The 26,943-nt window shown below is 47.5% G+C and overlaps 1 protein-coding gene and 1 long non-coding RNA gene across 2 annotated transcripts in view; one reads left to right on the top strand and one right to left on the bottom strand.

The window, feature by feature from the left end:
• Znf706 (zinc finger protein 706) overlaps nucleotides 1–26,263 on the top strand; it is a 43,109-nt gene extending 16,846 nt beyond the window's left edge. The window contains exon 4 of the mRNA XM_063257632.1: nucleotides 26,085–26,263. The gene's annotated coding sequence lies outside the window, so the exon portion shown is untranslated. The remainder of the gene's footprint in view (nucleotides 1–26,084) is intronic.
• On the bottom strand, nucleotides 15,831–23,324 carry LOC106025851 (uncharacterized). Its single transcript, XR_001199421.3, has 3 exons — nucleotides 23,051–23,324; nucleotides 19,064–19,253; nucleotides 15,831–16,891 (listed from the first exon to the last, which is right to left on the bottom strand). It is a non-coding gene; the product is annotated as an uncharacterized LOC106025851 (long non-coding RNA).
• Nucleotides 26,264–26,943: the final 680 nt, after the last annotated feature.

Here is a 26,943-nt window from a genome sequence, read left to right as displayed (position 1 = left end):
GGCTCGGGGTCCAGCTTCCACCCTGAGACCTTATCTGTTCCTGCTGTATCACCGGGATTGCGTTTCCAGTTGGTTTCTCTTAATTTAGTTCATTCCTGGGTCGGCAAAGAATATTCCCCTTTGCTTAGGACTTCCTGCCCGGCACCATTCCTGGATTTCAAGTGTGGTTTCTCAGCCTCCGAAGCTGCTGCTATCTATCTGCCATGTTCTCCCGGAAGCTTCTAGTGCAGTTTGAACATTTTAATTACATTTGTTTTCCAGAGTTAGTTTCTGTTTTGTGAGCTAGCCATTGCTCATTTATGTGTTGTGGTTTTCTTGCTATACTCACCTGCACACCATAAATTAGGAAGAACTGAAAATTTCCAGGCAGTGTCAAGTAACTAGCATTGACAAACCCAAACCTGTTTTATACGCACTGCAAAATCATAGTCTCTGGCTGCACTACTTGCTGAAGTCTTAACAGGTGACTGAAGCATAAAGCTACAGTTTACATTTAAGAACTGTTTTTCATTCAAGACTAATAAAATTTGATCTTCATTTATTGAAACCTATGTGTTTTGCAGAAATAGTCAAAGTAATCTTTATTAGATTCAGCATGCTACCATAACAAAACAGCCCATTATATTTTCTAAATTTCGGATCTGCTTTTTGATAGGTTCTTTTTCGTATTCATGCATATGGTTCTAAAATAGACTTTAATCCTTGTTTTAATGTGCCAGTTATTTATGACAAGAACAGAGTTCTTCATTTATAGAATGAAAGACTGGGCTAAATAGTGACTTCAAGACCAGTCTGAATTATAGAGCCAAAACTCCATCTCAAAAAATGAAAGAAAAAGAATTTAAAGCTAGTTAAAGGAGATAAGAAATACCGAAGTATGAATGTAATTCTACTTCTTTCTAGCTGAGGTTACTTCCCATTTCTGAGCTATATGGAAGAAGTGTCTTCAGTCATGTTTTTAAAAGGTAAAATCTAATAGCTGCCTTAAAGAGTCGTACCTTGATAAATAAATGGAACAGTGAGCGTAGGTCACTTGTAACTGTTGGTGTGCCGTGACCCCTACCCTGCTTTCCCACAGTCTTCCCTTCTCCCATCCTTCTGCTGCAGTTGAGACCATAATGTGTCCTCACGAGTACCTTTCTCATTTTGGCCACTGCTTTTTGTGCCTTTGTTAGGACTGAAATGATTTCATCCCACCTAACCCCAGTCTCTTCCTGTGGAAATGCTACTCATTCTTCAAGACAGCTGCAGTGCTGATTTTTTTTCATGGTCAGCACTTAAAAATACGTACTGATGGGAGGAGGAGGAGGAAGAAGATATACAATATGAAATAAGATAGCAAACTATTAAAAAGTAGTGTCAAGAAGCCAAATGTAGAAAGGCACCAGGAATGAGTGTGGGGTAGCACGGCCTTTGTATTTTCCTTATTGTTTTGTTTGTTTGTGTGTGTGTGTGTGTGTGTGTGTGTGTGTGTGGTTTTTTGAGACAGGGTCTTGTTATTTGGTTCAGGCGACTTAAATTCATTATGTAGCCCTGGATGACCTTGAAATTGTAGCAATCCTACCTCAGTCTCCCAAGTGCTGGGATTACAGCTGCATGCCCCTACTCCGAGCTTGTTTGCCTTGTACTTAGTAAAACACTGTAAAAATGAAACGCTCCATTATGGTGAAATAAGAAGAGGATATGGTTTCATTAAATTTTCTCTTGGCCTTGATTACATCTCAGAAGACTAAGTTTTGTAGAAAAGTAATAAAAACAGTAGGCTGTCCAATAGACGAGATACGTAATTTGTGTCTTAATTTATAAGAAGACAATATAGGGGCTGGGGATTTAGCTCAGCAGCATACGCACCTGCTTGTAAGCACAGAGTCATGAGTTCAATCCCTGGTACCAATTAAAAATATAGATATAAAAATACATATATATAAAACTTGCTCTTGGCCTTCAGGTGAATTAGGTAAATATTTTTACTGTGAACCACATTTTTTGTCAATTAGATCTTTGACTAATTTCATATTTAGATATATTTCTAGTCTCTTCTTGTAACCACTTCTGTTTTCCCTGTAACAGAGAAATTCCACAACACATTTCCAGCCCTGTTGCTTCCTCTTAACACCATTAGGGCAATGATGGCAAAACTTTGAGAGGTTTCAGTGGTAACAGCCACTGCCTTAGGGACTCTTGGTGTCCTGCCAGGTGAACCCATGCTCCTGGTGTGGCTGACATCTCCTCAGCCTGGGTCCATGTGCTTCCAAACCTTTCTATGCATCTTTTTTTTTGGGGGGGGGGGGCTCGAACTCAAGAACCATGCTTGCAAGGCAGGCATTTATGCCACTGAGCTAAATCCCCAGCCCCTCCATGCCTTTCTTGATCGTGCGCTGCTGCGTGGGTGAACTGTGTACCCGCTGAATGACTCTCACTGTCTCTTTCTGGCCTCGGGATAATCTTTCTCCTGCTTACCTACAGCACCCACTTTCTCCATCTCCATTTTCTTGAGTGCTGTCTCTGATGCTGCCAGTCTAATGGGATGGTTCCTTCAAGTACTCATACCTCTCGGAGTCATCTTTTATCTTTTCATGTGTACATGCTGTCTTTTCAGGATCCTTAGCCACAGAAATGTTCTTTGGAGGGGAGTGTTTTGACCGAATTGAATTTTATGAGTGAACATACATCTGTTATCTTTAGATGTAGCATTCCTTAGGTTATGACAAATTGTGATTTGCCCATTCTCTGTGCTTTTGTGGATTACTTTTTTATTTTAAAGAGAAAAGAACGAGACAAAGAACAACAAGAAACCCAAAACAATAACAAAATAGGTTTTCAAAACAAGACGATAGGAATTTAACAATGATTGTTATATTGCATATTGTTATCTTCAGATGAATTGCTTAGATTACCAGATAGACATACAAAATTGATCAGACCATATGAGTAATAATTGTTCTTTTCCATGAATTAATAGAATTAGTAATAAAATCATCTTAGCTATCTTAGATATATATATGTATGTATATATATATATATACACACACACACATACAAATTTTTTTCTTTTCCCTTCTTTTCTCCTTTACCCTGTTCTGTTGTTTTTTCCCTTTGAGCAATTTCTTACCCTTTCACAATATCTGTTGTAGATTTGGATCTTATTTACTCTTTCAGTTTCTTATAATAGGGAGACAATATGGTATTTATACATGTGGGTCTGATTTATTTCACTTATGAGTATGGTCTCAAGTTGTATCCATTTACCTATAAAAGCCTCACATCAGTCTTCTTTATAGCTGAGTAGTACTCCCTTATAAAAATGCCACGGGGTTTTTATTTTAAATCCATTGCTTGGTTGATGAGCATTTGGGTGGTTTCCAAGATTTGGCTATTACAAGTTATGCTGCTATAAACATGGTGGATTACTTTTAAAAATTTTTCAAAATTAATTTTAGATTACAAAAGTAATAAGAGTAATGCTCATGTAGGCAATGTTATGTATGTGTAAAGTGCTTTGTAAGTTACATAATATTTTTGAATGTAAAAGTAAATATAACAAAGCTTGAAGTCAGGTAAGCTTGATAGTCTCAATTTTAGCAAGGCAGTATAATTTATGATCATCCTAGTAAGATTTAAAATTTTTATACTTCAGTGTTTAGTAAATTTTGCTAATTTTTGAGTTCACATAACTGTCCTTTCTACTTTTTAAGTGTGTGTGCGTGTGCGTATATGTTACCATTTAGAGGTTACCCAAATGTGAAATGCATATTAATAAAGGATTACAATTTAGAAAGATTTTTTTTACTAAAAGCCAATAAAAGTTTAAGTAGAATAAATACAAAAGTATTTAGAATTTATGAAAATTGCATTGCACGAGTCCAAGATATAGACAGCAATCTGTCTTGACATTGTTTCATGTAAGAGGCAGAGTGCTAGCTTATTACAAGCTTACTCTGAGCCAAGCATGACTTGGCTCTTTAAAAGATAGGAATGTAAGTGTAGGGAGTACTCGTCTTAACCACATGAAAGGTCGTCCTTGTCCATTGCCAGCTAGCCATCTTGTATTGCTGATGTTTAATCCTGCTTGTCTTTATTCTAGTGGTTTTGAAGCGGAACATTGCTGGCAGCATTTCTTACAGTGGCAGGAGGGGTCTAGAATGGTGTGTCTTGTTGTTGTAGGTGCAGATATGAATATCATGCTGTAGGTGGGGACTGCCTCATTGCCTATCAGTATCTGAATGGCTTGCTGTGGAATAAACATCCTTTCTCTGAAGTTCTTAGCAGCATAGATGTCTCCTGATTGTATCTGGACAGTACAGTGGGGCTTTCCAGTGTCTGTTGAAAAGTCACCTGAATAATTCTCTGACCGCCCCTCTTCACACGTAGTCCACTGACATCAGGTGGCCCTAGTGCTGAAGAGTGTCCAATCTGCAGCCTGACCTCCTCCTACAGTTAAAATATTTTTAAATAAAGTGTTTTACTTACGTTCATGAACTTTATTGTATATTTGCTACGTGGCCCAAGACTATTCCCCTTTACTCAAAAGAAGGTAGGAAAAAAGGCAGCCTACAGACTGGATGCATCCACAGGCTTGCGAAAGTGTCATCGCATCAGGACTCTTCCATCGCTCCGTCTGTGTTTGTCTTCATCTTTCCCTGGTGTTTGTAGCTGTAAATGGGAGTAGTTAGAGTACAAGTTGGGTACCTTCCTGTTCTTGGGCGTGGGGGACACTTCTCTGACTGTAAATACCTGTTTTCCACATTGTAGTAGCTGAATGGTTGGGTAGTGTCAGTGCACTTTAGGTCAGTATTATTTTTCAGGTCCTTGTGGTAATTAAACTGGCAGTCAGCAGCGGCATTCTTTTTTTGTCACAACTCAGACACAAGAAGAGGAATGCCAGAATGCCTCAAAAAGTGGCAAGAATAACGGGGTAAGTGTGTTCAAAGTGAAAAAAGTGCTTTGAAGGTTTATTAATGGCATTATGTCTTTTACTATAATTTTTACAATTTAAGCATTCCATCATATTGATCACCCCTTGCAGCAAAGGCTGTGTCAGGTAGCCCTGAGTTCAAATCCATCATCACCATTGAAAACTTTACATTTAAGTGTTTAGTAGTAATTCCTGGCCCTGAGCAGTACTATCCTTGTCTCTAAGGTGAGGGCAGCTACCTGCGTTACTCACAAAATAGTAATGGGCATTTAGCACAACAGCTATACATGATAGAAATTTTAAAGGAAATAAAAAGCCTTTGTTAGCCATCTGAAGGCAGCAGGGTAGCAGTCTGAATAAGGTGACTGAAGTACATAGCTGAGCCAGGTTGTGTGTCTGTCTAAGTGGTAAGTGTTCACAATTTTGAAATTATATTTTGAATTAGCCACAGTGGGAAATGCTTTCTTACCTTTTAAATGCTGTAGTACAGTGATGGCGAACCTTTGAGAGATGGGTGCCCAGACTGCAACCCTAAATCCGTATTTACTGTAAAGGTGCCAGCACTGCAGTAAACCCGAATACAGAGGTTTTAGTTTAGAAAAAGCAATTCATACATTAACATCTTTAGAAAATAATAATAATAATAGCGTATGCCATAGGTTTCCCACCACTGCTGTAGAGCTTTTCTTCAAAGCACCTTGGTTTTTACTAGTCTTGAGAGTAGTTTTTAATTATAAAAGTAGTACATGCTTCATGGTAGACATTGCAGCAATACAGACAAATAACAAATTAGTGAAAAAGCTTCTTTCCACTCTGACCATAAAACTCATTTTCCTTTGGTTTGGGTTTTGATTATTTGTTGACTAGTTTGATTCGGTTTTGGTTTTCAAATTCAAAACACTGCCTTTGTATCACGTGTTTTCAGTGATTGCTTGTGTAATCTGAAGAGAAAAACCCCTTTCTAGCGGTCCTCTTAGGAACAATGATGTCCTTGAACTGCCCTGGCCTGTGTGCTTTTAACACCTTAAAAGCCCCAACTACACAGCCCACAGACTCACATAAAGCAGAGTTTAACTGAGCTGTGTTATGAGCAGCTCTAATAATAGAGCCTCCACTGGCAGGAAGAGCCGCAGCCCACTGGCACTGCGGAAGCCCCGGTGTGGATGCCCGAGAGCACAGCTCAGCCCTCCCGCCCCTCGGCTAGGAAACGCGTGATTGCACAAACCGGGCTCTGCTGCTGCTGTTGGCTTCTTAAAAGTCTCTGTGTAAGATGGTAACTCTACCTGTTGAGGGCATTGTGGCTGCCTTCAGATTACAGGAAAAAGTGACATTAAAAGAAAATACTGAGTTTCCAAAAAAAATTAATGCATCACAACAATAGAGTGAACTTTCTGTCAAAGATACTCGCCTCATAAGCTGGTTCTTCTTTAAAATTGTATGTACAGTAAAATAAAGGAAATCTCAGTCTCAAACATTTTTGCTTAAAGGGTTGAAATCAGTGTTCAGGCAGCAGTGTCGAGCTGGTTTTCAGCTGTCCTGGTCTGCATTGACCATGTTGAGGTATTTCTAGCCTACCGGAAGTACACCAGCCTGACACCCCAGGGGAGGCCTCTCCTCCCTCCACCCCATCCCTTGCTGCTCTGTGGTTGCTCTGTGATTAACCAAGTGAGAAGGTGACACCCTGCAGTGAGGTGACGGTGAGGTCACCACAATACTTGCTTCCATACCCAGCTCCCAGACTGTTGCTTTAACACAAGGATAGAGAAAAGCAAAATGGAATTCTGCCTTGTGATTTACTGTTTTTACCAGGTTTATTTTACTGAGCTTTTACTAGACCCTCAAGGATGTAACTTTTTTCTTTTAAGTTCTGCTCATTTAAAGGGGATGACTGACTTGTTTGGAATGAAGCAAACTAGTTTTCTGATCACAGCAGATATGCTGCTTGACTGTTTAGTGTCTGAATTACTGAAAAGTACCCAAACCTTCCTTGATCGTAGTTTCTTTGTAATGAAGACCATACCTTCCTCCCAGGATTGGCGCAAAATGTGGGTGACCTCAGAGCACCTGTGGATGGGGTGCTTTGCTCAGCGGATAATGGCTCTGTGCTTCCTGTGAGGTGCAGCAATAGGCATGGGGGGCACTCTCACCAGCCATGGAGCTGAGACAGAGTGGGAATAAAAACAGTAGCTTCAACCTGAGAAGGGGAGGAAATGCCACACGATGCAAGTGGAAAAGTTAGAATGTAGGTCTCCTTCTGAAGAGAGATTTTACTCTTAAGCTTTCTAGTCACCAGCAGCTACAAAGATTGTCATTAGCACCAAGATATGTAGTGGTAGTTGGGGAGTGGTCGCCGAAGGGTTTCTGGACCCTGAGTGTGGGTTTAGGGTCCAAATGAGCTGGTCTCCAAGTGGCCACCCATTGTGCTGCCTCCACAGGGAGGCCTGAGATCTGGGTCCTGAGTGTAAAGTCAGAGTCATAGGTGGTATTTTTGTTTATTTTTTAATCTTTTCCATTTGAAGGCCATCTCTATAAGAGGTATGGGAAAGAAGCAGATGGTTTTATACATAGTATCAAATAGAAGTTAGTTTTTCCAGTCCATGGTTTAGAGTATCAGTATTTCAAGGTTCTAAACTGGGCCCTGGGAGGCTGATACCAAACTGAGAAGTATCACAGGAGGGCAAACACCTGTGAAAGCTGGGAGAGAGAGAAACCCCCCAGAAGTCTCCCACAGTGGAGAAAGGAGGGGAAGCAGGAAGAGAGTTGTGTAGCAAAGCCTCAGGTGGCAGATAGCCCACTTGGCCAACATTTGGCCCATCAGGCAGGACAGGCCAGCACTGTCTTCTAGGAATGGAAAGAACGTTGTACAGAGAAAAGGGTGCCTTCTCAAGCCTGATGGTGTGCGACAAGGAACCAGGCAAGGCAAGGCTTGGTTGGCCTTGGCTAGGCCTTCAGATCTTTCTTAAATGCAGTAGAAGAACTGAGAAGGTCCTGAGCACGAACTAAGCGAATATATATTTGACCCAGGGCACCCACCCTGCTGCGTGGAGAGGCATTTGGAAGCTGGGTGGTGAGATGAGAGGCAGGAGTAATCTAGTGACAGTCATCTAGGTGAAGGGTGGCAGAGGTGGATCTGGCTGCGTTGGCTTCTCTGGAAAGGTGACAGCGCTGCCCAGGGTTCAGGCATAATCAGCTGGGTGATGGTGCCACCCTGCCTACTGTCTTAGTCACTTTTGTGTCACTGAGACAGTACCTGAAACCCTCAGCTTAAAGGAAAAGCTTATTTTGCCTCACAGTCTAGAGGTTTTAGGCTGGTTGACTGGCTCCAAGACAGTGAGCTCCTCCTTCCAGCCCCCACCCCTGCAGCTGTACACCCCATAATCCAGTCACCTGCCAGAAGCCCCACCTGTGAGCACGTGAGGCTTTGGGGGAGAGCTAGGTATAAAGCAGAGCTCCTGTGATACTGGGAAAGCTGAGAGCAGAGGAAGGATGTGAGGAAATGGAGAGTTGTTTTGGATATGACTTCCAGATACCTATTAGCCAAGTGGCATGGGCAAAGATCTTGTACTCAAAGCACTCGTGTCCGGAGGTGTTTATGATTCTTGGAGAGGCACTGGCTGGAGACAGGAATTCTAGAGTTGAAAACGTGTAGTATGAATTGAAAGCCATGGAACTGACTGGGGTTGCTTGGAAAGAATTGTAGATGGAGAAGAACCCAAGGATTAGTGCTAAGCAACCCCAACATTCAGAGGTGGAGTAGAGAAACAGGGCTCAAAAGCTCAGGAGGGAGGTCCATCTCAGTGAGCAGAGAGATGGAATGAGAGGAGTCCCAGCTGCTGAAGGACACACAGTGGTCATTTCCCCAAAGGACAGGGAAGGAAGGAAGCGCATTAATGGGTCAAAAGGAGGAACAGGGTGTGGGAAAGCAGAAGCAGCGTGTGTCGGCCACTTTTCCAGAGCTCTGTTGCATAAAGGAGCTGAGAAGTGGTTTCATCATTGGAGGCGGATGCAGAGTTAAAGTCTTAATCTTTGTTTGTTGTAGGGTAGAAGTTGTAAAAGGAATTGAGACTAGTAGTTTCCATCCTGATTAGCTGGGAAAACAAAAAGGAGCCACAGACGCTGCCCAAACCGCTGGAGGCCGGTGCCCAGATCAGGACACCTCGAGTCAGGACAGTCAGGTGACTGGGAGACAGTCACCTGCAAGCAGGGTCATGCTCATGTCACAGTGAGCCCAAAGCTCCTGCAGGAGGACTGAATGCAAAGCCAGTCTGAGGACCTCAGTGACAGAGCTGTGACAGCAGGAAGAAGAGGCTTCCCTTTTCCTGCCTTGCCGTGGACGTCAGCAACCACAGAAAGGACTTGGTCAGCCTCTGGGCCTCGGGGACATTAGGACTGATGCTGAACCAAGAACAAGGTCTGTTTCTGTGCTCCAGCAGCACTTTCCTGCCCCACAGCTTCCTGGCTGTGAGGCAGTGTCACCGATTTGTCAGGGTTCCCAAGCTCGCCCTGCAAAGAAGACTGGACAGAATGTGCTGGCAGAGATTCAGTAACCACCAAGAAAGGCTTTAAACTGGAAAGGTGGAAAAATGGCTCACAGGAAGCCATAAACTTGGTAAGAAAATGTGTAACGTGGATGTAGAGCAGTTGGAGACTGCTTCACTTTACATGGGCGAATAAGGGGGGCAAAGGCAAGGGACAAGGTACCCGATCTCCAGGCAGGAGAGCAAATGTGAAGCCCAGAGACATTAGCACCTGGGAAAAATCGCGTCTCTGTAGGCCCCCGGAAGGCCTGATGTAAGGGGAGACGGAGATGGTATGTGTGCCGTAGGTATCTAAGTGCGTGGCCAGACACCTTTGTAAAGAAGCATGATGGAGAATATTTGAGTGGAAATGAAAGGTGAGAGACTCAGAAGTCCTTTTGCCATAGGAACAGTTTAAAAGTTAGAGACAGTCCTCAGATGATTCTGTCCACTGAGCTGGGTCAGCTCCTCTGGCTGAGGGCCCAGGAGTATAGAGGCCACAGCTGGACCCTTTCATCAAAGCTGCAGCCTCACAGCACAGCAGGCAAGACTGCCTGTGGAAATGAGCCTTTAAAACAGGATGAAGGCCATGTTTCCTAAGGGTAGCCTTGCGGTGATTCTCTGCTCTAGCGAAGTCACCTGCAAGGTGTTTTAACCACAGACGCCCATGCCCGCTCTGGACCAGATGAGCAAGGACCTGTGGAGTAGGGACAGGCAAGGCAGGTATTTTTGTTTGGTTTTGTTTTAAACTTTCCAGGTTTTTCCAATGTGTAGCCAGGTCAGGAACCACTATTTTTAAGACTTTAGTAAACTTCTTTAAAGGCTCTACTGTGTGTAATACCTATTTTCTCTTCATACCTCCATCAGAGGTAGTGTGGTCAAAGTCAGGACAAAATGAGCACCATCAAAAGAGAACCCTCTAGTACAGCAAATTTTTAGAGCTCACGTGGCAGACTGCAGCCCAAAACCCACTTACTCATCACAAAGGGCTGAGGCTGCAACTGAACCTGAATAGGGAGGGTTTAGTTTCAAAAAACAACTCTATAGTAACAGCTTTTGTCTTTTATTGTGTTTTTAAACACAAACGGGTGCTATAGGTTTGCTGCTGCTGTACTAGTTGTGTAAAGTATATATGATATCTCTCAGCCCTAGCAACTTGCTTTCAGATGGCTGAAGAGCTTCGTAGATACAGCTAAATGCCTGCACATTCTTAACGCTTATGTTAAATAAACAGTGGCCAAAAGGCAGAAATCAAGGAACTGTCAAAAGTGAAATTCACAAACACTACAAGCTAGTTAGCTTGAGTCTGTTGTTACCTGGAAACACTGCAGCACTTAATTCAGAGCACAGTTCGTAACAGTCAAACATGGCCATGCATATTTGAAAGGCTGAGGCAGAAGGATCACAAGTTTGAGATAATTTGTGAGACTTTACAAAGAAATCAGTAAGGATATACTGTTCCTACTTGGGTACATGAGAGGTTAGCCCTCACCTGATAAAAACCACTCAAAATAGCTTCACTTATGACAGAGAAATATAAACCAAGTCATTACTCAGTTACGCAGTTTACATGAATGCACTGCTTGAACAACTGTAGCCAAACCCCACTGGCAATGGAAGCGTGTTTAACCTAGAGGAAGAGGCATCTAATTCTTGGACCCTTTCAAAGCTCTAGTTGTGAACCTCTTATTTCTAGAAGTGCATTTTAATGTGAAGGATCTTATCCCCAATGATGTGCCCCAGCCTAGGGATCAGTGTATGGAGAGCCTGCGACTGGCCCAACACAGCTGCTTCCCCATGCTTTCCCAAGCCTCACCCTCTGCAGAAGGGGAAAGAATATCATGCAGACCTGGCCCTGGCGTCTGATGTCTCGTCCACCTTCAGCTGTTTTCTGGCTTTAGCTTTGGTGACTCACTCACAGCTCTGATCCAGACATTTTAGCAAGAACGCTGACCTGATTTTTCATTCCCCGTAGATGTCCAGAGCCCCAGCCAGCACACTGCAGTGACATCCCATTCTGCCCTCCGTAGGCTTTGCTAGCCAAGTTCACAACCTTAGAGGTGACCAGTCACACACTAAGTGCATTCTGCAGACACCATTAATGATGTAATCTTGGAGATGTCTTCCCAAAGAATTCCCTATGAAAATCCCATTTTTCTCCCTGGTAACCCAGTTTTCCAGTCACATGAATTTTCTGAAATATTTCTGAAGAGAACCAGTTTTATTCAAGAGCTGCTGGGTCTTTGAAACTGTCTTTACTACAGATATAGACAAAGTTAAATTTATTCTCTGAATGTAAATCATCAAAGTTAGGAGGTAAACTTTAGTGGAAAAGGGTCAGGGAACAGCAACCTGAAGTATCAGAGTTTGTCTTGGACAAACTTTGGCTGTGGACATCGCAAGGTCCACAGCCCAGCCCGGAAGGGCAGCCCATGGCCTAGGGGCCAGACCTGTCTCCCTGCCTTGCTGTCCCTTCTTTGTCTGCAGACAGCAGCCATGTGGCAGGCCAGGCTGGTGAGCAGAAGGGGTGTCCCCTCCCAGAGGCTGCACCCGGTATTCCTACACACAACATGCACACATGCGCGCGCGTGCGCACGCACGCACACACACACACACACACACACGCATGCTATGAGTAAGTCTGGGAAATATGGATTTGGGGGCAACCAGTAAAAACAGGTTCTCATAAGAATGAAGGGGGAAATGGATATTAACAATGAATTGTCTTTCCAGCAAGTTTCAGAAAATATAAAACTTCAGAAGAAGCAGCAAGTTGTCCAGGAAGGGACATCATTATCCCATCCAAAGAATGACACCAAGCTTCGAGCAGCAGAGCCACCTCAGCAAGGCTGGCACTCTGGCTGGATTTCCTGTAGTTTAGGGGCAGTGATGGAGCTGCAGGGAACCTCCTTTCAGTGGCCTGGAGCAGGCCCCTGACCCGCCTTCTCCAGGGCCCCTGGGCTTCCTCCAGAGTCACAGGTCTACAGAGCTGCTGAAGAGCGGGCGGGGGTGCAGGGCTGATTGAAAGGAGGAGCCTGTTTTCACATGGGCCTCTCAGTAAGCTCCGTGCCGCTTTCTTGTCATTGCACGCCTCGCTTGTCACCAAGGCGATTCCAATCCCTGGGCATTTTTCATGTCACTAGATTTAGCACATTCTGTCTGTTGAGCTCCACCCTTTTATTCCTCCTGCTGCTTAAAACAATTTTCTGGAGCATTCGAACAAACGCACATACATTCTCCTTCCTTCAGTTCTTTTTTTTAAAAAATGCTGCTTTCTGTTACAAAAAAAAAAAAAAGCAGAGAGAATTCCATCCTCAGGGCCACATGGTGGATCTCTAGTCAAGCATTGTCTTTCCACCTGTGTGGAACTTTAATTAGTTCAAGTGGGAGGTCAGTGTCAAGAAATGGGGCGCCACATCACAGTCTCGATCTGCAGAACAGATTTCTTCCCTTAATAACGCGATTTCCAACTGAGTCCTGCCTGCCGCGTGGCTGCGGAAAGCATGTGCTCCTGACCCCAGCCACCAGCCCTCGCCAGCTCGGGAGCTGTGGCTGTGCATTTCCTGAGAAAAGAACAGAACCCCAGGGTCCATTTGCAGTGTGTGACAAAGGATTTCACAAGTAGTCCCAAGTCAGCCACACACTCGCCCTGCCCGAAAGTAAATAATGTCCCCCTCATTTTGGCGATGAAAAATTGAGGCTCATATCTTAAGTGACAGAGAATGAACTAAAACAGGACCCAATCTGTCTCTGCATAGCTAATATAAGATGTCCAAGACTGCCTATGGTTAGGAGAGAATGAACGTCTATTTTTAACAGTGTGCTACATGTTCTGTTCTTCTTTCCAGAGTCCAAGATTGTCTTAAACTTTGGTTTGATAGAATCACTTCCCGTGATTCTCCGAGTCGGGCTCTTGGGTCTTGCTTTGCTGCGTGGTCGTGGATGTTCCTTTTTTCCCACCTCTGACATGGTAGTTCTCTACCTGAAGACTGTGCCACTGGGAGCTGCTGCAGGGAGGGAAGCAATGCCCGTATACACTATTTAAGAGCTAGAGTTAAAGGAACTATCCGTAAATGTTGCCTGACAGAAGCCTTCTGAATATTTCATTTCTACCGGAAATACTGGTTGTTTTAAGCAACACTGTGCGTTATAGAATATCCTGTAAAGGGAAAAAAGTATCCCATATGGTAACAAGAATAATTTTTTAATAACTAGCCCATTTTCACAACAAGTGCTATAACCAGCTTATAAGGCTGAAAGGAAATGTATTTTATATTAAAAATAGCTAAGAGCACAGTCATTGTGATGGTTTGGAACAAGAGTCAGTGTTAAGTGTTTTAACGTGAACTGGCGTGTGTCTACATGAGCTTTTTAAGAGAAAAATTACAAGTTTTATAAAACCTAAGAAACTTTAAAAGTATGTCATTTACGATGTAAAATTAACGCTTTTGAAAAGCAGCAGTTGACTCAGAGCTCCCACATTTGGCTTCAGCTCTCCTCAGCTCAGATGGTTTTCTTTAAAAATTAGTGCTATCAGCTCCGTGGGACTGGTTCCTACTGCTGCCCACGGAGTGGGGCACTTGTGTGCGCACGGCAGCTGGGTCCCTGGTCCACGCCCCTGGGAAGTGGGGCAGAGGCAAGCCAGCTCTCCACACCCGATGGCCAGTCAGGGCAGGAGCAAAACCCCAAACAAGGCTCCTAGAATTCCTCTCTATTTTATGCACATGAGCTACATTTTCTGAGTCAGTCAATTTTAAACGTAGGTGGACCCTCCAAGGTCTTCCCATTTGGCCTCTTTTGTACAGTAGCAGAGGCACAGAGAGGGTCAGCAGCTCATGCAAGGTCACACAGCTGATAATGGAACACTGAGGGTCAAACGCCAGACCTGTGTGATTGCAAGTTCCTAGTTCCCTCCACTACCTTGCTTCCCAGGGAGAAGGTGATCCGCCCAGAGCACCAGTGTGGCGCTCTGTACGATCAATTTTGGCTTCTCTGGACACTCATTTTCGGTGTTATTAAAATGAGACCTAGATGGCTGTCTTCCAGCCTGATCCTTGTTCCTGGGTTCCCAATGCCCTGCACCCCCTGCCTGCCTTCCTGTGCCCAACCCTACAGCACAGCAATCTCTGCCTCTCTGTCCCTCCACCAAGAGAATCCTCACAGGCCCTGTGCCCCGCAGATCAATGGAGGAAGTGGCCTCATTGCTGGTTTCTCTCATCTGAGTCCCTCCAGAGGCTCTTACCTGAGCTCCGACAGTCTCAGAAAGCCTAACTCTTTGTCAGTTTGCCACCCTCGGGCCAAGATGCACTACCCACTTGTGACATGACCATGGCAAACGACAGCATCAGTGCCCAGAACGGTGCCATCTCCTGGGCCTGTTGAGGACTTTCTCCAACTGGCACCAAACTTTCTCCTGACTCCTCATCACACCTGGCCTGTCCTGACGAGCCACGCCCCACCTTTTGGTCACACTCTGCCACACTTCCCTGTCTGTTTCCTCGTGCAGCATCAGCATGGTGTACATAGGAGGAGCACTTGCCCTGTCTTTGTAAACTGTGGCCACCTCTTCTTCATCCGCACATAGCGCCCCGCACACAGTGGGCTCCAACAGTTGATGTGGATAAATGTATTCAACCTAGAATCCCACTAGGAGTTTCTAGTTTATTCTTGATGCACACTAGGATTCCTGTCAAGGAAAATCTTTAAGCCAGTTTTCTCCCAGCCTTGATTCCTGAGTCTCTTATCGAGTTTATTAGCTTCAAATCATAGGATCCACAAGTGAGATATGTGTATGGTGATCATTCTTCATTGAAGCTGTTGATGCAAATATTGTATCAGGTGGAAAACCAGTAGCTTGCTACCTTGGCACCTCATACTGTAACTTGATAATGATCCCTTAGCTAGCAGTCTTTGGATCAAGTTCTTTAACAATCCATGGTGCTTAAGCTTACCTGTTTCAACTTGATTGCCTTAGAAGCCACTTAGGTCAATGGTGGGGAACCTGCATGCATGCCGAGTGGGCTGTTTGTATCAATGAAAATTCTTGAAAGTTCACCATCACTGATCTAGGGGGTTAGTGCAGCACGCTTCAGGGCCTGTGTGGTGGGTCTTGAAGACATGACATGGGTACCATATCTGGTCCCTGGCCCTTCCTAGGTAGTGCTGTCCCCTGCTTCACTCACCCACCACCATGAACTGAGCAGCTTTGGTCCACTGGCCTCTTCCACCATGATTTTCCACGTGGAGCCAGTTCACCATAGACTGAACCCCCAAAACTGTGACCCAGATTAGAATTTTTTTTTAATTCTCTAAACTGTGGTTGTTGGCCAAGCTACAAGAAACCTGACTAATTCACTATCCATGATTGGCCCCTCATCATGTATACAGGCAACAAAGAATTACCTATTCTCGGCTCATTTATTGAGACCAACCACAAACAGGACAGTTAGTAGGCATTGTATAATGTCAAGTAGCAATCAAGATTTGGCTCTTCTCCTTCTTTGAGCTGCAAAAAGCCAACAATATAGGCACAGCCAAGTGCAGCAGCACAGAATATGAGGCAGATCATGAGTTAGATCAGTGCTTTGAGGACTCCTTGGGTGAACCTGTGCAGAATGATGAGGGTTTTCACAGATGGAGATGAGATACAGGCCGCTCTGTTAAGGCAAAGACGGCCGGGAACACAGAGCTGTCCTACAGCAGTTTTTTTTATCTCCACAGTCAAGATCCAAGTTTGGTAGCTCTGACACTGTAAAATGAAGTCATTTTAAGGACATAACCAGGAAGCTGTCATGGCTTCTGTCCTTGTCACTCTGGCCTGACCTGAGTCACATGCCCCGCCCAGCAGAGAGGGTGTGTAGTTCTTACCTGGATAGCTGCACACCCAGCTGAAACTATTGCATTCAAGGAGAAACAAGACAACTGGAAGTCAGCCAGCCACAAGGAAAGAGAGGAGTTCCACGGGAGGAGAGCACTGCAGGAGAAAGATCTGATCGGTAATCTCTCAGCAAGTGGATGTTACCAGGAACAGAGGTTTGGATCCAGTAGGAAAAATTAGAACACTTTAAAGAAGGACTGGGCTGTCTGGGGTCAGGCTTCTCTGCTTCTGAAAATGAACAGGAGAAACGGTCAGAAGGATTTGCTCTTGAGGAGGATGGAGAAGGGTCAGGGTCAGTCTTGGTGAGAAAGCAGCTCTGAGAGGAAGGAGCCTGAGACTGAGCTACACCCCCCTAGGAAGGTGGGGGGCAGGTGTGGGGGGCGCTTGCCTTGGGCAGTCGTGACCCTGCAGGGAGCCACTCCTCGAGGAGTGAGCGCTGGGCACAGTTGCATCTTCTGGAGCCTGGAAAGTTGAGCCTGGTGCTTCTCCCCTGGAACCTCTGGCATCTTCAGGTCAGGCTTGGGAGAAGGCATTTTGCTCACCACAGAAGTGTTTATCCTCCCTCTGCCCTAATTTTCATTTCTGTTCAAATTCAGTAAAAGGATGAAAGAACTTGAAAGTCGTGAGACACCTTTGCCCCCACTCCTGGTTCACCAAAGGGATTTAGTCTGTTTTTAAAATGCCATGTTCCCTGGATTTATGTGCTCTGATGGGAAGTGCTTTGTGTAACAATAAAAACTCCTGTCCTTTGGGGGATGCTATGGTTGTTTTGTGTTTAGTCCAAGACTGAGATCTCACATGTGTTAAATAGCAGCGTTTCCCCCACTAAGCAAATTCCAAACCAAGATGGTCAAAGCCTGCTGCTTCCAGCAGCCACCGAGGGCCATGTTTGCAGAACACGCCATGCATAGGCAAGCAGTCTTGTCCAGTAACACTGTGGAGACTGAGGCTGAGCATAGGAGCCCAGCGATGACCCTCTCACCCAAATGCTTGGGAGACAGGAGCGCCTGAGTGTTAGCAGAGCCGTAGGCACCTCTAGGAGCCAGGACTGCCAGCGTGTGCAGGGCCCTGTGCCTGGACAGGGCAAGTTCCCTCAAACCTCCCAATCTTACAGTAAGAAATCATTAGTTAAAAAAAAAAACAACCCTCCCAATCTGCAAGTGAGGAGCTGAGCTCAGCAAGGCTCAGTGGCTCGTGAATACTGGCCCGGGCTTTGAACCTGGGCCTCCAGAGCCCAGCTCTTAGGGCACTGTACCCCTCAGCCGGCGTCATGCTGCACTAAAACCTGGTCACTGCCTCTCAGGGAGAACTCTGAGACCAGCAGCAGACATGAGCCAGCAGACAGGCAGGGGACACTGCAGAGCTCTGGGGTGGGGGGAAGACAAGGGCCATTCTAGACCTTGATGGCTGTCCCATGGCGTGAGGTCCGGAACACAGACTGGAGCCAGCTAGTTAGCCTTCCCGACCCTCAACTGCCCAAATGCACAGGAACGTAATAGCCTCTTTCTCCAGGGACTGTGCCGTTAGTTCTCCTAGCTACTCTCTGGCTTCTTTTTCTACTGTAGTGCACTCTTGCTTTCCACCTGTGCACCTCACCTCCCAGAACGAACACTGTGCTTCCTGGGCTCCCTTGCAGCTATCTGCAGCCATATAAGAAATGTGAGCAGATACTGTATGGCACCTGCTGGGGAAGGGCAGCTGTTTCTTCTTTTTCCTTCTTTGTCCATTCTTCTGAGCTACTGTTTGGAATGTGGATGTGACATCAGGCATTCAGCTGCTCTTTTGGACCATGAGGATAAGAAAAGTGGGCAAACACCATAAAGATGGCAGACCTGTGAGCTGGAAGGAGCTTCATGACCAAAGTCACCACACAGCCCCCAGCCACCTACTCCTATCCTTTACTTGAAGTATCTTTTTTAATCACTGTTATTTGGGGTATTTGTTACTTGTGGTTGGAACTAATTTCAGCTGTACAATCCAGATGCTTAAAGCACCATCTAGTGCAGAGTGGGCAATTCCCTAAGTATCAGTGTGTGTTATTACTTTGTGTCAATTAATGAATAAATTGAAGTTAAATTATAAACAAGCTCAAAAGTCAAGGAGAGAGGTCTGAACTTGCTGTGAGGCACCATTACAATCTGATTCCAGAACAGCTCAACCAAAAGGACCCAAAGTCACAGGACTGACCCATAAGGACCCGCGGCAGCAAGTCCGAACGCAGGGGGAGAATTCGGCAGGCGCCCAGTGCTCAGGGCCTTTGCTGAACTGTGCTTGTGAGTTGGCCTGGCCCTGCCTGCTACTCAGGCTATGGAAGTGCACAGCAGAGGCTTCCACTGCACCAGGACCTGGTATGGCAGTCGAGGCTGGAAGGACTGGCGGGTAGGAGCGGAGAGTGCATGGGCTGGGAGCCAGGCAGAGCCCAACTGTGCAGGGTGCAAAGCCATCCGGGAGCCTCGGGGGAAGAGACCCAGGCCTGCCGAGCGCGCAGAGGAGATGCAGCAGGAGGGTGACTGCAGCTTCATGCCTGAGTCGTGGCGGCAGTCAGGTGTCTGCCCCCAGCATGCCAGATGACAAGCAGCCCCTCAGGCCCACTGGGACAGCGCATGCCCACCCATGGCTATAGCCGAGGCTCTGTCAGGGGCTGGGCCCGGACAGGCTCCACTCCGGGCTTGTCTCAGCCAGCACATGGTTTGATTTGTGGCAGAAGTACAAGAGCTGGCCCATGCCTTGGAAAACGCCAAAAGCTCCACTCACCTCACTTCCACTGAGACGCCTGTTAGCCATGGCAGAAGAGCAAAAAGTATTTGCCAACTCTACCAGGAGGCCTGGCAAGGCTAGGCCATGGGAGATGAGGGCAGAGCTGGCCCAGGCTGTGGAGGCTTGGCACATGAAGTCTTCAGGGGCACATCACCCCTCCAGCTCACAGCTCCACTGTCCTCAGGGACTGAAATGACAGCAGAGTGCCAGATATCACATGCACATTCCAGGAGGAATGAGACACAATAATCCAATGAGCACAGCAACTAAAATAAGAGTGATAGCTAAACCTGGAAATGTGGAGTGGTTCCTCAAACACCTGTGCCTATGATATGAGGGACATCTGGGAGACTGCAGTGTGAGCCTAGGGGAGTACGGGAGTGTTTCTCTTTTCCTTCGCTTGGCTGGTGATGCTTTGGGAGGCTCCGCCAGGAGCACCTGCCCAGCTCCTCTGCACCTGGCCCTTAGTCCCAGCCGCAGCATGGCGAAGGGACTCTGTGCTCGGGATATGGTTCCATCCCCCTCCCAATCCTGGGGCCCAGCTTTGGAGTCAGCCTAATCCTGGCCTGGGAGAAGCCCCGGCTGCCCTTCTGCATGCTGGGCTGTTGCTTTCTGCCCTCTTCATGCCCTCCGGTGCCCGAGGTCAGCTGGACCCCTCAGCCGCGCCGCAGGCCTCCCCTGTCCCCTTTCTTGCTTGCCCTGGCCATGCTCTGACCATCCCTTCTTCCCATTGCAAGTCTTTCTTCCCTTCAGCTGTGACTTGCATGTGGCAGCTCCAGCCCAGGCTTTACTTGGTTTCCCCTCTGACTCATCTGCAGCTGCTGGTGCAGTCCCCCTGGGCCGGGCGGAGCTCACTGGGTTGGAGCCGAGCCCTCCTCCATGAGAACTGGGAGTCTGCACTGCAGCAAGGTGTCTGGAACCAAGGGGATCCTCCTGCAGGGGAGAACTGGCTGGTTACTGGGGAGATGGGGGTTCCCAGGAGAGATGGGTGTTCCCAGGAGCAACTCTAAGTGCTTCCCCTGTCTGTTAGCAGAAGAGCCTGAGGGCCCAGGCGAGGGCCACTGCTCGACCAAGCTGAAACCCACTTTTGCTTCCGCAGTGCTGGTGACCCCTCTGTCCATCCCTCTGCCCTCACCTGTCTGTCTGTGTCTTTCTCTCCAAAGACAATCAGTGGAGGTTTTCTTTATCATTCCAGGTAGTTCTCCAAGCAATCCTCTCCTTTTGTTTCTGGGACCTTTGACCCCATTCTGGGGCAGCATTATCTCCCTTAAACGTTTATTGTCTCCTCTGTCTCCCATGCATCCCTACCTGATCACCAGGATGACAGATCTAACCCTGGCCAACCTCTGTGCTGCAGGGTGAGCCTGGGACCTGCAGTCCAGGTTCCTTGATAGAAAAGCTGAGTTTGGAGCAGGCTCCCCACCTTGTTCTTTGCTAGGAGTCCCCCTTCCTAAGAGGCCCCTTCTGTCCCCACACCTGCTCCCACCTCCACTGAGACCTCACATCCGCAGGCCGCCTCCCCTTCCCTCAAGACCTTCCTGACTGATTGGGCTGCAGATGCCTCCACAGCATCCATAATGCCTGAACACTGCCCTAACCCGCCTTTGTTAAGTATCTGTTTCTATGCCCACAATCTCTATGAATTCTTTAAAAACAGGGACAGGACATGGTTTATAGTAAGAGCTCATAAATACTCTCCAGGGGATAAATTTAGGTTTCAGCCCCTTTGTTGTAAAAGGGGATAATCACTTCCCCATATAGCAAGTTGAAATGAGAGACAAATAAAATGCTTGCTTGTGGCTGGCACATGGGCAGGACCCGAGTAGAAGTCACCTCCCTCTCCAGCATTCATCCTCTTGGGCCGATTTCACTTAAAAGGAAAACACTTTTGGGGCTGGGGACTTAGCTCAATGGCACAAGTGCCTGCCTAGTAAGTATGAGGTCAAGAGTTCGATCCCGGTACCAAAGGAAAACACTTTCTCAGTACCGTTTGTTTAACTGTGCATCCCTCCTACTGCAGCGTAGATTCTGAGAGAACAGGGCCAGGGCCACATGAAGCTCATCTTTTGAACATGGTTCAGTACAGTTTGATATAAATGGATTTGATCGTTAACCTGCAGCTTCCATGAACCTTTTTCTTTTACCTAACATATACCTCTATGCATAGATGGATGTAGCTAAGTAGATATACAGATGCATAAATGTGTGTTTATTTAACCTGCATTGCTTCCCGCAGCAGACCAGCCAAAGCTGACAAAGAATGGACTTGGGGTCCAACTATCACCCTGCCGCAACATTCGCTGCTGCCTGTGCAGGGTGCGGAGCACTGCTGTGTGCACACTGGCTCTTGGGGTTCTCAGAACAGTGCTGTGAGGCAGGTCTCGGATCGGGCTCAAGCTGGGGAACTGCAGAACAGGGAAAGGGCCGCCTTGAGGAAGAGCGTGATGCCCCAGGGCTGGCAGGGACAGATGATTTCTGCCACCCAGGAAGGAACCAGGACAACGGCCCCTAGCCTCCCTGTCGGGCCTCCCCACTGGGCGGATGGCCCAGAGACGAGGCACAGGGCCTTCTGGCCCTGGGGTGCAGACAGGTGAGGCTCCAGGCTGCTAGAAGAGTAGGAGGGCAGGGCAGTCCTGGACAGTGATGCTCCACCGCGGTCACATCACTGTCCCCAGCTTCACCAGCTCACTAGCTGCGCGTCTGTGCTCACCCTGAAACCAGGCCAGACTGCAGCACCCAGGGGTGCATTGGAAACACCTGCACAGCCTCACACACCATCTTTCATATCTACTCTGCCAGCTTGCAGAATCTTTTAAGGACAGACACTTCTACTACTAAGTACAAAGAAGTCCAATGATACCTTGGAGTGATTTATGATTTTGAAGTACTTTCTGTTTTGATTTATATTTTAAAGTACTTTTTCCTATTGTCAAATAAGACACCCTAGGAAAGCCCACAAAAGTCCAGTGAAAACTACTACATAAATATTACTCTGCTTTTTCTTTTTTATGAGACAGTCTTGCCGTATGTTCAGGTTGGCCTTGAACTCGCTTTGTAGTCCAGGCAGGCCTTGAACTCATGAGGGTCCTTCTGGGTACTGAGATTACAAGCCTGAGCCATCATACCCAGGCCACCGCCTGTTTTAAAGATGAAGATGACAGAGTCATGGCGTCTCACCAGAAGGCCACACCTGAAGGCAGGCACTGCTCGGAGGTGACCACTGGGAGTGCACAGACATCCTCTGTCACAGCTGCAGGGCTGCTGTGTGCTGGGTCACTTAATAGTGTGTGTTTTGCTGGATTATAATCACGCCCCTCGTTTGCTGCCACAAATATCTGAGCTGCATCCTCCAGCTGGATCTGCCTCCACCCCTCCCAGCTCCTGCTTTTCCGGCCCTGCCAGGTGGGAAGCGGCGGAGTGAACCCCTGGCTTTGGGCAGCGTTTTACCCACAGTCAGGGAGGCCAACCTAACGCTGAGTGGCTGGAGGTGGGTGTCTCACCAAGAGGAGCCCATCTCCTGAGCCAGCACAGAATGTGCCTTAGCGTCTCTCCTTTGGAGAGAGCTATTTTTGTCTTTCATCTTGAGGGACGCTGTTCCAAAATAGGGGAAAGAAGTATCCGGAACAGAGCTGAAAAACAGCCAATTCTCCATTTGCAGAGAGCAAGTCACTGCGCTGCTTCACCACTGCCACCGCCACCCATGCCCCGGGGCCCTGGGGGACAGGCCGGGGCCAGCAGGCTCTGGCAGAGCACTGTGTCCAGCGCTGTGATCCTTCCGTGGGATTTCTCACCACACTTAGCCAAGCTGAGCTCGTTGTCTTGGTTACCAACAAATCACATGACAGCCGAGCTCCTTGGAAGTGCAGACCAGACTGCCAGGGAGGTAGAAGATGCCCCCTTGGCTCCCTCCCCCTCACCGAGTCCTCCCCGTTATCCTTGCCCAGGGTTAAGAGCAGCGTGGCCCTTTCCCAGTGGGATCCTCACCGGCCGCTCCAAGCTGTTTCCTGACTTTGGAACCCAGTCCCCAGCGCTGCCCTGCCGGCCTCTGCGCCAAACGCAGATCAAGGATCGAGGTGCTGGGATTAAACCCCGGAGAGGAGCACGAGGCCAGAGCGGAATGGCCATGGTCGGGCGAACTAGGAGTGCCTCCGGGAGGGAGGACAGGGGAGAGGGACGCGCAGGTCCTGGGACACAACAAGGGCCAGGGCTGCGGCCCAGGAGGTGGGCCACCGCGTTGGCCCTGTCCTTTCCTGCCTTTCCCTTGGGCCCCCTGATGGGCAGCACAGGGATCAGGTGCCAGGCGCCAGCGGGGACACCTCTGCCTCTGCTTCTACTGCTAGCAAATCTTCTCCTCTCCCCATGGCAAAGCAGGGTCTGGGTGAGAGTTGATTCAGGAGTCAGCCAAAAGCAGGCCTGGCGAGGTGCCAGTGCCCTGCCCAGCTGTGCCCTGTGGCCCTGCCCCAAGAAAAGCAGAGGGTTCTGGAGCAGAAGAGGCTGTGGAACCAACCCTGTGGCACCGGGCAAGGGTCAGAGACACCAGGGTCTCTAAAATAGGGGGATGGGCCAGGTGCAGTGGTACACACCTGTGATCCCAGCTACTCAGGAGGCCGAGGCAGGAAGATTGCAAGTTCAAGGCCAGCCTTGGTAACTTAGCAAGATCCTGTCTCAAAATAAAATATAAAAGGGCTGGGAATGTAGTTCAGTGGTGGAGCAACCCTGAGTTCGATCCCTTGGTACAAATATAAAATAAAATAATGAAGTAGAGGAGGGACACTCCAGACCCCAAGGGTAAATGAGATCCTGCTCAGTGAAGTTCAAGAAAAAATATCTATTAAGACAAGTTTATAGTTATTTTATCTCCTGGTATGTATTTTGCTGCATGTATTTTATAAGTGCGTGATTGTATTCAGTAGGTCTACATGTGGCTGACATGAGAGAATTTACAAAGCAGTGTCTTACACAAAAGTGAAATTTCTCTTATATCCCTGCAGTCGAGGGCTGGCTGCCCAGGCTGAGGGACAGTCCTCTCTGTGGCTCTAATATCCCCAGTCATCCTCCTACGGAGTCCACATCAGAACCAAGGCCAGCGCTCATGGTCCCACCCATATTCCAGGCTGAGAGGGCCAGAAGAGCACACCTTCCTTGGAGGACACTTCCTGAACGGGGTGCCCCACATTTCCAACACCTTGGCCAGTAGGACTGCATCACATGGCCATCTGTCACTGCGGAGACCCTGGGATGTCTGTGCTGGGATGCTATGGTCCCTGCACAGGAAGGGAGGGACCAGGTTTTAACTACAGTAATAGTAGAATAGCACATGTGTGTACCCCAAGGACATAAATATGCTGTTGGTGGCATTGTCCATGTTGGGTTTTAGGGGTGGAGTTTGAAGTTCACTGCTATGGACTATACAAGCTACAAGTGTAAAGAATTGATTTAAGGGAAGAGTAGAACATTTTCTGTGGTTTTAATAAGTTTTCTTCAAGGCCCTTGTACCTTAATGGATCGGTTCCTAGCCCATGGTGCTATCAGGAACAGGAGGAGGAGGAGAAGCCCTTAGGAGGTTGTTATGGTTTATGTCTAGAGGTCCCTCCAAAGTCTCAAGCAGTCGTGAAGGGTGGGCCTTTCCAAGGTGGCTGAATCTAGGGTTTCTGATTGGTTCATAGCCTGGCGCTGGGATTGGCAGTGTGAGTGCTGGGCCTGCCCTAGGGCGGTAGCCTGCATACAATCTGAGGGAGGAAACAAGGCTTGCTCCTCCCGCTTACCTTTTTGCTTTTGTTGTTTTTGGCATGGCTGTTGTTTTTGGCATCTTCCATGGTTGCCCCTCAGCCACACCAACCTGCCTTGGAGATAGCTGAGTATGGACTGTGAGCTAAATAAACCATTCCCTCTTTAACTTTTGGTGTTGGGTGTTTTGTCCCAGCAACAAGAGAAAAGTAAGACAGAGATAGAGTTCATTGGAGGGGAGTTGGGTGGATGGGACCCCAGCACCCCCTAATGGTAACATTGGGACAACAGCACCCAGGTTGCTCCCCACACTGTCCTGCAGCCTTTGGAGAGAGTGTGTCTGAGAACACAGAGCAGAGTGGCGTTCAGACCATGACACTGTGCCCGCTCCCACGTGGCATACATGGCACACACAAGGCACCTGCACAGAGGCACTGTTAAAGGAGCCTTCTTAGACTCTCTGGAAGAGGTCAGCTCCCACAATTGGCAGAGTGAGGATGCCAAGCCTGGGCTTGAGTAGCTTGGGAGCAGGGCACAGTGCCTGGCCACGTGTCTACATGAGGGAGAAGTCCATGCCCATCTTGTCTGTGTGGTCCCTGTCTACATAAGGTTGTTTTTAGCAGCCAGCCTATAGCCCAACAAGTACACATGTTAGTCATTTTAATTGCTCAATGCCACATAGACTGAGAGCAGAGCAGCAAGGATTTGGGTGGGCACAGTGGGCAAGCACTTCCTGCGGCTCCACCCCAGCCCAGGAGCAAGGATTTGAACTCACTCCATCCAACTCAGGAACTGCTGATCACTGCTGGTCAATCTGCTCCTGTGTCCCCAGGCTAAGGCCTTTCCTCTATAAAGAGCAAGTCATACCGTGTCACACTGAGCTGTCATTGCCTCTCTTTGAGCAGTGACAAAAACGTTCCTCATAATAAGTCACCTTCACAAGCGGAGCACTTTGACCTAAAATGAACAATCTCAGAACCAAGTGACAGAAGGGCTTTCTCCCAAGTCCCTCTCACCCTAAAAGCTGGGTCCTCCAAAAGACTCACTCAGAGGAAGAAAGGCTAGAGCCACACCCAGAGCCCAGGTGAACTTTGTCCAGGCTTCTGTGGGCTTTTCAAACCTGTTCATCTGTGGCAAAAATCACTCTTTACCTAAAATTGCCTCCAGCCTCTACTTCTCTCTTCCCCGTGAAGAGGGTCAGCGAGCTTATAAACCTCACTGGGTGGTGGGGCCTTCCCTCTCCTGTGGTGTGCCCACACAAACACTAAGTGTGTGCCCCTCTCTCATTCAGGTCCGCTGCCCACTTCCTTCTTCGGTTCAGACAGCAGTCCTCCGGGAGGAAAGAGAAGGTGTCTTGCCTCGGCCCACACACGCACATGAGGGACAGATGGTGCACTGTCCACCCCTTTGTGCTGTCCAGGTCTGGCCTTGGCTTGGAGCTAAATAAATGTTGATTGAACAAATGAATAATACATGGCCTTTCTGAGCTTCAGAGCATCTAGCAACAATCCCAGAATCAAATGAGATCGTGTTTGAAAAGATGTTTTAGAAACTGCCAGCCAACCATATACTTTGGTTATAATTATCCTTCTTAAGAAATTCCTGATATGAAGGGTAAGAAAATGCCACTATTTGAGAGTGTACATCTCGACTCTGATCTCAAGAACGTGTCCTCTGCCATAGTTCTGTGTTTTGACACCTTTGTTCAGGTGACCATCCATCCAGTCACAGCACCCTTAAGGCTGCAGGACACCTTAGTGACCACTCAGACAACCTGCTGGCCCCAGGCAGAGCAGGTTCCCCAGGCAGAGCTGGCCCCTCTGTGGTGGTTCTGCTTACCAAGAGGTTAGTTGCTCAGTGCTCCAACAACACAGCCCCAGACTGGAATGTGACTCAGCTATGCAGGACCGAGAGGAGTCCACACCATTCCCTGGACCTTGTGTGTGCCCCCTCCTATCTCTGTACACCTGCCTGTTCCCCCACAATTCCTCTTCCAAGGTCAGGTTCAAAGTCAGACCCACAAAAGCAATGTGCAGGGAGTAGGAAAAGAGAATCAAAGCAGCTTCCTAAAATCTTCAGCATCCACAATGCTCTCTTGGTAAATGCAAGCTTCTGCTGCATTAAGAACGCTCTGGGTACCTGCAGAAGTC

Source organism: Cavia porcellus, unplaced genomic scaffold (assembly GCF_034190915.1).
Source record: "Cavia porcellus strain 051 isolate PalLab524CR breed Dunkin Hartley unplaced genomic scaffold, mCavPor4.1 scaffold_10, whole genome shotgun sequence".
NCBI lineage: Eukaryota > Metazoa > Chordata > Mammalia > Rodentia > Caviidae > Cavia > Cavia porcellus.
This window is presented reverse-complemented; position numbering and strand designations above follow the sequence as displayed.